At 38.0% G+C, this 13,163-nt stretch overlaps 1 long non-coding RNA gene across 7 annotated transcripts in view; it reads left to right on the top strand.

Annotated features, from left to right (window-relative positions):
- Positions 1–13,163, top strand: part of LOC146394716 (uncharacterized) — a 31,073-nt gene that overhangs the window by 2,196 nt on the left and 15,714 nt on the right. For 2 of the 7 annotated variants that reach the window (XR_014834785.1, XR_014834784.1), the window contains 4 exons: positions 1,533–1,593; positions 3,007–3,128; positions 4,217–4,323; positions 5,591–5,726. This is a non-coding gene — a long non-coding RNA (uncharacterized LOC146394716). Of the gene's footprint in view, positions 1–364; positions 472–1,532; positions 1,594–2,247; positions 2,443–3,006; positions 3,129–4,216; positions 4,324–5,590; positions 5,727–7,358; positions 9,334–11,602; positions 11,693–13,163 lie in introns of those variants that run through there. The other 5 variants (XR_014834791.1, XR_014834789.1, XR_014834787.1 and 2 more) reach the window with 5 other exon arrangements.

The raw sequence follows: 13,163 nt of genomic DNA, 5'->3' as shown, positions 1-13,163 counted from the left end.
TTTATTTTTTTAAATCTAACTACTTCTGTTCTCAATTCATGCTCAGTGAATATATTTCCTGTATTCCTTTCCCAGAATCCTATTCCTTCAAAGGAAGTTCAGGATTGTTCACCTGCTCATAAGCTGCCTTATGAGATATATTGCTTGGTAGCATGCCAGGAAATAAGATGGTCAACTGAATTAGAGGAAGATTTCCCTTGTTCCTGGCAGTTACATACTGACCTCTTGCTGCTGAATGCTTCTCATCCAAGCATTGAGGAAAACTGAATAAGAGGAGGAAGTCTTTGAGGTTTTTTTTTTTTTCTCTAGAATCCACCAGGTTTGTCTAAAACTTAGATCTTTGGGGGCACTTATTCTCTTTCAGAACCAGAACTCTGGGAGGCCATTGCCTTGGCACATGGAATCCAAGGCTTAGCAAAATTAAGGTGGCTATCACTGGACAGCATTTGTACTCCAATAGCATGCTGCTAGGTGAGCATGGATGGATTGAGCATGTGAATAATGGTATCAGGTTGGAGTAAACAGGATGATTATTAAAAAGAGCTATTGTTTGAGTTCTCCTGTGGCACAGCAGATTGGGGATCTGGTATTGTCACTGCAGCGGCTTGGGTGACTTGATCCCTGGCCTGGGAACTTCCACTTGCAACAGGTGTGGCCAAAATAAAAATTAAAAATATGAAGAGGAGTTCCCGTCGTGGCACAGTGGTTAACGAATCCAACTAGGAACCATGAGGTTGCGGGTTTGATCCCTGCCCTTGCTCAGTGGGTTAACGATCTGGCGTTGCCGTGAGCTGTGGTGTAGGTTGCAGACGCGGCTCGGATCCCGCGTTGCTGTGGCTCTGGCGTAGGCCAGTGGCTACAGCTCCAATTCGATCCCTAGCCTGGGAACCTCCATATGCCGCGGGAGCGGCCCAAAGAAATAGCAAAAAGACAAAAAAAAAAAAAATATGAAGAGTTCATGTTTATGAAGGGCCATATAGATTAAAAGCTTTTTTATATAGATCTCACTTGATTCTAGCAAAACCTGGGAGATAGTTTTAATATGTATCATTTCTATTATGGTAAAATGTACATAACATAAAGTTTACCATTTTAACCATTTTAAGTGTTCAGTGGCATTATGAATATTTACAGGAATTCTCTAGTGGCTCAGCAGGTTAAGGATCCAGCGTTGTCACTGCAGCAGCTCAGATCACTGATGTGGCTCGGGTTTGATTTCTGGCCCAAGACCTTCCATATGCTGCAGGTGCAGTCAAAAAAGAAAAAAAAAAGAATTTTCACATTGTGTAACTATTGTCACTCTCTACCTCCAGCACTTTTTCTTCTTTTTTTTTTTTTTGGCTGCACCCATGGTGTGTGGAAATTTCTGAGCCAGGAATCAAACAAAATCCACAGCAACGACCCAAGCCACTGAAGTGACAACACCAGATCCTTAACCTGCTGTGCCACGAGGGAACTCATCCAGAACTTTTATGTTTTCATAAACTGAAATTCCATACCTATCAAACACTAATTCCCCATTCTCCCCCCAGCCCCTGGCAGCCACCATTCTACTGTCTGTTTCTATGAATTTGACTACTCTAGGTACCTCATGTAAGTAGAATCATAACACTGTTTTCTGTGACTGGTTTATATTGTATAGCATAATATCTTCAAGGTTCATTTATGTTGTAACGTGTCAGAATGTCCTTCCTTTTTAATGCTGAATAATATTCCATTTTGTTTATCCATTCACACATTGATGAACACTTGGGTTGCTTCCACCTTTTGGCTGCTGTGAATAACACTACTATGGGCATGGGTGTATAAATATCTGTTTGACTCCCTTTCAGTTCTTTTGGATCTATACCCAGAAGTGGAATTGCTAAATCATGTGGTGATTCTGTGTTTAATTTTTTGAGGAACTGTGAAACTATTTTCCCCAGTGGCTGCACCATTTTACATTCCGACCAATGATGCATAGCAGTCCCCTTTTCAGAATTGACAACATTTGTTATTTTCTGTTTTTTTTTTTTTTTTTTTTTTTTTTTGATAATAGCCACCCTATTCTCCTCTCCTGTGCGTCTCTTTTACTTTCACACAGAACAGTTCACTTTTGACACTTCTTGTTACCAAATGTGTAATGGGGGTTTTTCCCACAACGAGCACTTCTCTGTGACATCAGCTGTGTGTCCTACAATTTAACGCAATTCTGACACCATCTCCCTGGATAGTGTAGTATCTACCATTTCCTGTGTCTTTTCCTAGCCTGAGATCTGAGCTCTACCGCTTTTCTCCTTATGAACTCCAAGAGCACAGTACCAAAGGCAGCCCCTAGACATTAGAATTGCGAAAAAGGTCCATCTTCCTCTTTCCAGTTAGAAGGACAGAATTGATAGCCAGGCCACTGCATCCCCCAGCCTGTGCTTCAGTGTACATCAGCGGAAGGAGCTGTGGGGTAAAGTAAGTAAAAATACCATGGAATTTCTACCATTTTCTTTGTGGCTTTTTCTTGATTCAGCTTTTGCTTGATTGCTGTAGACTATTTTCCACACCTCCTATAAAGTTATTTTAACCAATCTCTAGTTGGTTTTTTAAAAATGTTAGTCTGGGTGAAGGAAGGAGGGCCTCCAGCTTCCTAGTTTACCAACTTCTAGATGTCACTAAAAAAAATATTCTATTTTATAAACAGGGATACCAATGCTTAGATAGTGATTGTACAAAGTTACAGTTAATGAGAATAAAAGCTGGTCTTTAATTCTGTTTCTTTTTCCAGGTTTTGTGATCTTCTTAAAAATAAACTTTGTGTTTTAGAATAATTTTAGACTTACCAAAAAGTTGCAGAAATAGGATAGGGAGTTCCCATATCTACCCACTCCCTGCCCGCCATACAGTTGCCTCTTTTATCAGTGTGTTAGCTTAGTGTGGTACCTTTGCTGTAATTAATGAACCAATACTGATGAACTAATGTCCATAATTTACTCAGATTTCCTCAGTTTTTACTTAAGGTCTTTTTTGTCGTTCTAGGATCCAAGCCAGGACACCACATTACATTGTTCTCAGGGCTCCTTTGGTTCCAGTTGACTATGACCATTTCTTAGAATTACTTTATTTTGATGACCTTGACAATATTGAGGAGTACTGCTCAGGTATTTTGTAGACTGTGCCTCAATTGGCGTTTGTCTGACGTTTTTTTCATGATTAGGTTGGGACTTTGGGTGTTCAGGAGGAAGTCGTATAGGTTAAATGCCATTCTTATCATATTAAGGCTTTGATCAGGTGGCCAGCTTTTGCCAGCTTTCTCCTCTGAAAAGTTATTTTCTTCACCTTCTGTACTCTGTTCTTTGTTTTTGTTTTTGTTTTTTCCTTTTTGTATATATTCTGTTCTTTGGAAGGAAGCCACTAAGTCCAGCGCACTTTCAAGAAGAATTGGAGAAGATTAAGCTCCACTTCCTGGAGGCTGAGAATCTACATAAATTATTTAGCATTCTTCTATAAGGAATTCATTATTTTGTTTCTCAAATTGTTCTACTTTTGTTCATTAGAAACTCTTTCACATTGGTTCCTATGTTCCTTTGGCATGCCCCCATTGTTTTAGTTTTTTTGAGAACTTCCTTACTTCCTGGAACTACAGGTTGCTCATTTTGTATATTCCCTGCCATGGCCTTTGGAGAATCAGCCACTTCTCCACGGAGCCCTGGTTCCTTTTAGTAAATCAAAATGTCTTCCAGAATATGAAAGATCTAGGTGACTGTAGTAGTAACCCATTTGGAGTGTGTGTGTGTGTGTGTGTGTGTGTGTGTGTGTGTGTGTGTGTGTAGGATGTGGTTAACAGGAGCAAAAGAAAAAGGAAAGCTGGAAGGGTCAAAAGCCAAGTCTCTCTTGAATAGTTTATTATACATTTGGAGGCAGTTTAAGAGCACAGACTAAGATATACCTTAGACTCAAATGCCAACTCTGTCACTTTCTACCTGTGTGTCTATAAACCTGTTTCCTCATCTGTAATGTGGATATAATAACCTCAGGAGGTTGTTGGAATGATGATTAAATGATTTAGAACACACGCTTTTACATAGTGCCTAGCACGTGGTAAGCATTCATGTTAGCTATTGTTATTTGTTTCCATTCTTTATTTGTCTGAACTAGCTACTGTAATGTAATGAACAACTGTGAGCTTTCACTTTTTTAATTGATGCCTATGTTATTCGCTCCCCTCTTATTATATTTCTTTCCCTAGGAATAATTTCGATGTGACCCAGTGCATCTTCTTTAGGATCATCACCAGGAAGCTGTGAGTGATGTCACTGCCCTGAATTGGTGAAGCACTGGGGTGTTTTTATGCAGGTGATGATTGTAGGGATCATGGGCTTGAAGTAGCAGCCTCTTCCCCTGTTCAGGTTCAGTTCACTCTTGAGTCTTTTATCAGTGTTTTTCTTCAAGGCCATAAGGAAATTATGTTATTCATATATGATATATTTGTATTAAAGTACAATGAACTCCAAATCTATTTTTGTTAATAGAATAAAAAAATTTTTTATTACCTTCCTAGCAAATTTAATGTCTCCTTGTCAGGTGAGCTCTTCCTAGTGTAAGAAAAAATTGGCTTTCTTTTGATCATGTGAATCTCTTCCTAAAGGCTCTTCCTGTTTCACCATGGATGAAGTCTAAAGTCCTCGTGAATGGGAGCACCCCCTATTAGATTGCCTCTTTTTTTTAAAATTTTTTTTTTTGCTTTTTAGGGTTACACCCATGGCATATGAAAGTTCTCAGGCTAGGGATTGAATCCAAGCTGTAGCTGCCAACCCACGCCGTAGCCATAACAACACAGGATCCGAGCCGCATCTGCGAACTATACCACAGCTCATGGCAATGCTGGATCCTTAACCCACTGAGCGAGGCCAGGGATCAAACCCTCATGGATACTAGTTTGGTTTGTTACCACTGAGCCATGATGGAAACTCCAGAATGCCACATTTTTTTATGCTTATGAACTTTCTCCTATGATTCCCATGCCTGACATGTTTTCTCATAATTTCCTTCTCTAGACTGTTATTCAAATAACTCTTTAAACTCCACCTGGAGTAATTTAAGGAGTGCTGATACCTCCCTATCTACTGTCTTTTGAACATTATTGTTCAGTTATTCCCTAGAATGCACTGGCTCTTGATATGTGCATGGTGTAAACTCAAAATATTCAATGTTTGGTTGTGTTTTTATGTATCTTCTAAATATTTGCATTAATCTTGTCTTTTCCCTAAAGGTAAGTAAGTACCTCAGTCAGCGTAGTACTAAATATCTGCTTATTGATAATGAGGAGGAAGATAAAGACTTTACTAGGTCTTGAGTATAGTTCATATACAAATTTGAATGAGGGTACTTCTTTTTATATCTGAAGTAGTCAGTTTCACTGTGCTTTCATTAGTCCCTGGGCTATGATTATAGGAAATTAACTCCCAGCTCAGTCCACAGCTGGGTGTTCCCTCAAAGAGATTGCTATTTCTGAGTCTCAGAGCCTGGAACCTTTCTTTATGGCTGGCCACTTGGGGCCCATAATCTCAAGCAATATCTAATCTTTCTGTAGGGTTTGAGTATTTTGCATTATTCTTCCTAGTTTATGGTGGTGCTGCCTTCGTCCATGCCTGTAATTGGAATCTTCATGCTGTAGCTGCTCTGAGAAAAGAAAAATCTAGAGATAAATGGAGCAGCAGATCGGTGCCAAATATACTTTGAGGATAACGGGAAGGTGAGTACAGGGGAAATATATCTTTTGACAACTCAGAGTCACTTTCCACACATACTACTAGGCAGTGACTTTCAGAAAATAATCCTTTTCTCCTGAAACAAAATAAGACCAACTGTACTGCTTGCCTTCATCATTTCACTATATAAGTACTGGTCTTACGTTGAATGAGTTCACTCAGAAAATTTGAGTGGTACATGTAGAAAGTTAATTGGCTGTAATTGGGTAGGGGAGGGGAATAGGTAAGCAGCCAAGGTCCGGAATTAGTACATAAATATAATAAAGTGAGTGAAATAAAACTATAGGACTTTAGAGTTTAATGCTATTTAAAGATGTGGATTGCCTGCTTTAAAAGAAATTGGAGGGGAAAATGATGGGAAAGATGTTAAGTTGGAGTGAAAACTCACAAAAAATGAGTCATCCTCATTTCCCACAGAGTAAAGTGGAAAAGAATTTGTTTCTTTGTTTTTTTTTTAATTTTTTCAAAATATACAACTGGAAAAGGAAATTGGGGAAATCTATGGAGTCATTTTCTCTCTTGGTGTGCTATGGCTATGTCCCATTTGATAGTACTGCTGTTATTCCTCATTTCATTTTCTTTACAACTCTTGTAGCTGAAACTGTTGCACATCTCTGACAGGTAATTCTCAGGCTGGTCCTTAACTCTGAAGAAGGCTGGTTCATTACCTGCCAAATGTTATATCAGGACACTGGAGGCGTTTTGCATTTAGACTAAAATGTGAAATCTTTCCTGGGGAAGAATTTAGCTTCCTGGAAACAGGGACATAGAGGAGAAGCAGAACTGTCATTCTCCTTAGCAGATTATCAGTGACGAGTAGAAATATAAATCTACTGGAGTTTCTGTGAGGGAAATGCTGGCAGTAGCCACCAAACCAGAGTGGCAAAGGTGGGCTCAATCTTTAGAAACTCACATTGCCATTCTCTACCAATAAGTGCACAGTAAACCGTGGAAGACACAGATCTTGCATATTCAGCCAGTAAAATCCTATGCTGCCCATGTGATTCACATGGTCCTGGATATAAACTGCCACCCCTGTCCTCTAATCAACCAGAGGAGGTGAATCCTGGGGCAAGAGGGTTCCATGTGTGAGTGAGCTTCCACAGTTGATTCCCTTAACTTATTCAACTCAAGTTATAATCCCCTTGTTTCCTAGTCATCTATTTTAATTTTTTTAAAAGAAAAAGCTGGTTTATTGAGCTATAATTCACATTTAGAGTATACAATTCAATGGTTTTTAGTATATTCACAGAGTTTTGGAACCATCACCATAGTCAATTTAAGAATGTTTTTGTCACCTCGAAAACAAACGCTATTACTATTAGCTATAATCACCACACTCCCTTATTCCCTCAAGCCCCAGGTAATCACTAATGTATATTTTGTCTCTATTTGCCTATTCTGGAAATTTCATATAAATGTAATCATATATGTGACTGTCTCCTTTTACTTAGCATAATGTTTTAAGGTTCGTTCATATAGTGGCATATATTAGTACTTCATTCCATGTGTTTGTGAGAGAGTATGAGAGAGTGTATGTATGTTTGTGCATGCATATAGCCACTATATTAAGACATTATTCGTATAACAAACAATTCACTTATTTATTTATTTATTTAGGCAGCACCTGCGACATGTGGGAGTGCCTGGGTCAGGGATCAAACCAGCACCACAGCAGGGACCTAAGCCACAGCAGTGTCAATGCTGAATCCCTAACCTGCTAAGCCACCAGGGAGCTCTGAAATTCACATGTTTAAAGTGAACAAGTCCATGGTATTTAGTATAAAGACAGAGATATGCAATTATCAGTCATTTTAGATAAATTTAAAACACCCATTTTCAGTTCTTTTGGGACGTATATCTAGGAGTGGAATTGCTGGGTCATATGGTAATTCTATGTTTAACTTTTTGAGAGAGTGCCAAGCTTTGCATAGCAGCTGCACCATTTTACAGTCCCATAAGCACTGTACAAAGATTCCAGTTTCTCCATATCCTAGCTAAATTAACAAACTTGTTAGTTTGTTTTTTTGATTATGGACTACCTAGTGGGTGTGAAGTGATATCTCCTTGTGGTTTTGTTTTGCATTTCTCTAAGAATGCTGTTGAACATCTTTTCATGTCATTTTTGGCCATTTATATAACTTCGGTAAGTGTCTATTCAAATCCTTTGTCTTTTTTTTTTTTTTCTTTTTAGGGCCGCACCTGTGGCATATGGAGGTTCCAGGCTAAGGCTTGAATCAGAGCTACAGCCGGCCTACGCCACAACCGCAGCAATGCCATATCCAAGCCGTGTCTGTGACCTACACGACAGCTCACGGCAACGCTGGATCCTTAACCCACTGAGCGAGGCCAGAAATTGAACCCACAACCTAGTTGGATTCGTTTCCGCTGTGCCACAATGGGAATTCCATTGTCCACTTTTTAATTAGGCCATCAATTTGTGTTGAATTGTAAGAGCTCTTTATATAGCCAAGATATTAGAACCTTATTAGATGTATAATTTGCAAATATTTCCTTCCATTTGGTTTTTTAAAGACTTATTGTATGTGTGGAGCAGTTTCTCACAGCAAAGTTGAGAGAAAGGTAGAGGGATTTCCCATATATTCCTGCCTCTATACATGTATAGCCTTCCCCATTTTCATCCCCCACTAGAATGGTACTTTTTTTTTTTTTTTACAATTGATGACTCTATATCAACACATCATAATCACCCAAAATCCATAGTTTACCTTAGGGTTCGCTCTTGATGCTGTACAATCTTTGGATTCGGGCAAATGTATTATAATGACTTGTGTCAGCCATTGTAGTAGCATACAAAATATTTCCAGTGCCCTAAAAATCCTGTGTGCTCAGTAAAACCCCCTGCTACACCCCTGGATACCACTGATCTTTTTTAACTGTCTCCACAATTTTGCCTTTTCCAGAATGTAATATAGTTGGAATCATACAGTATGAGGCCTTTTCAGTTTGCATTCTTTGAGTAATAAGCATTTAAAGTTCCTCTATGACTTTTGATGGCTTAATAGCTCATTAATTTTTCTAAGTAATATTCCATTGTCCAGGTGTGCCACACTTTATTTATCCATTTAGCTAATGAAGGACATCTTGTTTGCTTCCAAAGTTTTGACAACTATGAATAAAGCTGCTATACATACTTGTGTGCACATTTTCATGTGACAATTAAGTTTTCACCTCCTGTAGGCAAATACCAAAGAAGTGATTGCTGGATTGTACTGTAACAATATTTTTAGTATTGTAAGAAATCACCAAACTGTCTTTCAAACTGGCTGTGCAATTTTTATATTTCTATTAGTAATGAATGAGAGAATTCCTGCTGTTCAACATCTTTGCCACCATTTAGTGTTGTCAAGTGTTCTACATTTGGGACATTCTATTAGATGTATAATATATCTCCTTGTTTTTTAATTTGCAAATTTCCTGATGACATATGGTGTGGAGCTTCTTTTCTTTGCAATCTGTATGTCTTCTTCAGTGAGGTGTCTATTAAGGTGTTGGGCCCATTTTTAAATTGAGGTGCTTGTTTTCTTCTTGTTTTTATTATAATCATAAATGATTTAGAGCTCACTTACAAAAACATTGACTCTTAATACTGTTTCTATTTTATGTTATAGTCGATTTACAATATTATGTAAGTTTCAGATGTACAACATAGTGATTCACAATTTTTAAAGTTTATACTTAATTTATAGTTATTATAAAATGTTGACTGTATTCCCTATATACTATAATATATCCTTATAGCTTATTTATTTTATATATAATAGTTTACCTCTTAATTCCCTACCCCTAAATTTCCTCTCTTTGCTTCCCTCTCCTCACTGGTAACCACTAGTTTGTTCTCTATATCTGTGAGTCTGTACCTTTTTTTTTTAATTGTTATATTCACTAGTTTGGATTTTTTTTTTAGATTCCACATATAAGTGATATCATACAATATTTGTCTTTGACTTATTTCACTAAGCATAATACTCTCCAAGTCCATCCACTTTGTTGCAAATGGCAAAATTTCATTCTTCTTTATGGCCAAGTAGTATTCCATTTTGTGTGTGTGTGTGTGTGTGTGTGTGTGTACATATATATGCACTGCATTTTTATTATCCATTCACCTATTGAAGCATATTTATGTTATTTTCATATCTTTGCTATTGTAAATAATGCTTCTATCTTTTTAATTGATGTTTTAACTACACACCCAGGAGTGGAATTTCTGGATCATTTTGTAGTTCTATTTTTAGTTTTTTTTTTGTTTTTTTTTTGGCTGTGCTCATGGCATGCTGAAGATCCCAGTTCAGGGATCAAACACACACCACAGTAGTGACCTGAGCCACAGCAGTGACAATGCTGGATCCTTAACCTGTTGATCCACCAGGGAACTCCTATTTTCAGTTTTTTGAGGAACCTCCCTACTGTCTAACACACTGGCTTCATCAATTTACAGTCCTACCAAACAGTATACCAAAAGGGTTCCCTTTTCTTTACATCCTCTCCAAAATTTTGTGTGTATGTTTTTTGCTGATAGCCATTTTGACAAGCATGAGGTGGTATCTCATGGCTCTGATTCATCCTCTGATGATTAACAGTATTAAGCATCTTTTCATATGCCCATTGGCCATCTATATGTCTTCTTTGGAAAAATATATATTTAGGTCTTCTCATTTTTTAATCAGATTTTTTTTGATGTTGAGTTGTATGAGATTTTGAATATTAGCTCCTTATCAGTTGTATATATCACTTGCAAATATTTTCTTCCCTTCAGTAGGCTATATTTTCATTTTATTGATGGTTTCCTTTGCTATGCAAAAGCTTTTAAATTTAATTAGGTCCCATTTATTTATTTTTGCTTTTGGTTTCTTTGCCTTAAGAGACAGATACAGGGAGTTGCTTGTGGCACAGCAGGTTAAGTGTCTGGCATTGTCACTGCAGTGGCCCAGGTCACTACTGTGGCATGGGTTCGATCTCTGGCCTGGGAACTTCTACATGCTAAAGGGACAGCCAAGAAAGAGAGAGAAAGATAAAAAAAAATATTGCTTCAATTTATGACAGAGTGTTCTGCTTATGTTTTCTTCTAGATGTTCTGTGTTTTCTGGCCTTAATTTAGGTCTTTAACCCATTTGGGGTTGATTTTTTGCATATGGTGTGAGAAAATATACTAATTTCATTATTATTATTACTTTTTGTCTTTTTGCCTTTTTCTAGGGCCAGTCCTGCAGCATATGGAGGTTCCCAGACTAGGGGTCCAATTGGAGCTGTAGCTGCCGGCCTTTGCCAGAGCCACAGCAATGAGGGATCCGAGCCATGTCTGCAACCTACACCACAGCTCACGGCAACACTGGATCCTTAACCCACTGAGCGAGGCCAGGGATCAAACCCGCCACCTCATGGTTCCTAGTCGGATTTGTTAACCACTGTACCACAATGGGAACTCCTAATTTCATTATTTTACATGTAGCTGTCCAGTTTTCCCAGAACCACTTGAAGAAACTCTTTTTTCCACTGTATATTCTTGCTTCCTTTGTTGTAGGTTAATTGACCATAAGTCCATAGGTTTATTTCTGGATTCTCTGTTCTCTTCCATTGATCTGTGTGTCTGTTTTTGTGGCAGTACCATACTGTTTTAATTACCGTAGCATTGTAGTATAGTCTGAAGTCAGAGAGAATGAGATCTTCAACTCTGTTCTTGTTTCTCAAGGTTGTTTTGGCTATTCAGGATCTTTTTTGTGTCCGTACAAATTTTAAGATTATTTTTTCTTATTCTGCGAAAAATGCCCTCGGCATTTTGATAAGGATTGCGCTGATTGCTTTGGGTAGTATGGTCATTATTACCATGCTGATTCTTCCAACAGGTGAACACAGTGTGTCTTTCCATCTGTGTTGTCTTCAATTTCTTTCATCAGTGTCATAGTTTCCTGAATACAGATTTTTTACCTCCTCAGGTAGGTTTATTCCTAGGTATTGTATTCTCTTTGATATGATAATAAATGGGATTGTTTCCTTAATTTCTCTTTGTGATACTTCAATGTTAGTGTACTGAAATGCAACAGATTTTTTTTTTTTTTTTTGTCTTTTGTCTTTTTAGGGACGCACCTGCGGCATATGGAAGTTTCTAGGCTAGGGGTTGAATCAAAACTGTAGTGGCTGGCCTACACCACAGCCACAGCAACACCAGATCCGAGCCACATCTGCAACCTACACCACAGCTCACAGCAACACTGGATCATTAACCAACCCACTGAGCGAGGCCAGAGATTGAACCTGTATCCTCATGGACTCATGGATGCTAGTCAGATTTATTTCCACTGAGCCATGACAGGAACTCCTGAAATGCAACAGATTTCTGCATATTAATTTTGTATTCTACATCTTTACTGAATTCATTCGTTAAGTTCTAGTAGTTTTTTTGTGGTGTCTTTAAGATTTTTTAATGAGTAGTATTATGTCCTCAGTAAGCAATGATAACGTCTTTCTTTCAAATTTGGATTCCTTTTATTTCTTTTTCTCATTGGATTATTGTGGCTAGGACTTCCAATACTATATTGAATCAAAGTGGGAAGAGTGTGCATCATTGTCTTATTCCTGACCTTAAAGGAAATGCTTTCAGCTTTTACTGTTGAGTAGGATGTTAGCTGCAGGCTTATCATATATAGCCTTTATTATGCTGAGATATGTCCTATCTGTACCCACTTTCTGGAGAGTTTTTAAAATCATAAATGGATGCTGAATTTTGTCAAAAACTTTCTGTGCGTCTATTGAGAAGATCATATTGTTTTTTTTTTCTTATACTGATCTTTATTTTTTTCCATTATAGCTGGTTTACAGTGTTCTGGCAATTTTCTACTGTACAGCAAAGTGACCCAATCACACATACATTTTTTTTCTCACACTATCCTCCATCATGCTCCATCATAAGTGACTAGATATAGTTCCCAGTGCTATACAGCAGGATCTCATTGCATATCCATTCCAAAGGCAATAGTTTGCATCTGTTAACCCCAAATTCCCAGTCCATCCCACTCCTTCCCCCTCCCCCTTGGTAATCACAAGTCTGTTTTCCATGTGCATGATTTTCTTTTCTGTGGAAAGGTTCCTTTGTGCCATATATTTGATTCCAGATAAAAGTGATATCATATGGTATTTGTCTTTCTGACTTACTTCACTTAGTATGAGAGTCTCTAGTTCCATCCATGCTGCTGCAAATGGCATTATTTTGTTCTTTTTATGGCTGAGTAGTATTCCCTTATGTGTATATACCACATCTTCTTAATCCATTCATCTGTTGATGGACTAGTGACTTGGCTGTTGTGAGTAGTGCTGCAATGAACATGCAGGTGCATGTGTCTTTTTCAAGGAAAGTTTTGTCTGGATATATACCCATGAGTGGGAGTGATGGGTCATATGGTATTTCTA

Source organism: Sus scrofa, chromosome X (assembly GCF_054392235.1).
Source record: "Sus scrofa isolate SSC_HxYL_T2T_F1_AM1 chromosome X, Sscrofa_HxYL_maternal_Yorkshire_Landrace_v2.0, whole genome shotgun sequence".
NCBI classification, from domain to species: domain Eukaryota; kingdom Metazoa; phylum Chordata; class Mammalia; order Artiodactyla; family Suidae; genus Sus; species Sus scrofa.
The sequence above is the reverse complement of the archived record's forward strand: the minus strand, read 5'-3'. Positions and strand labels throughout refer to the sequence as shown.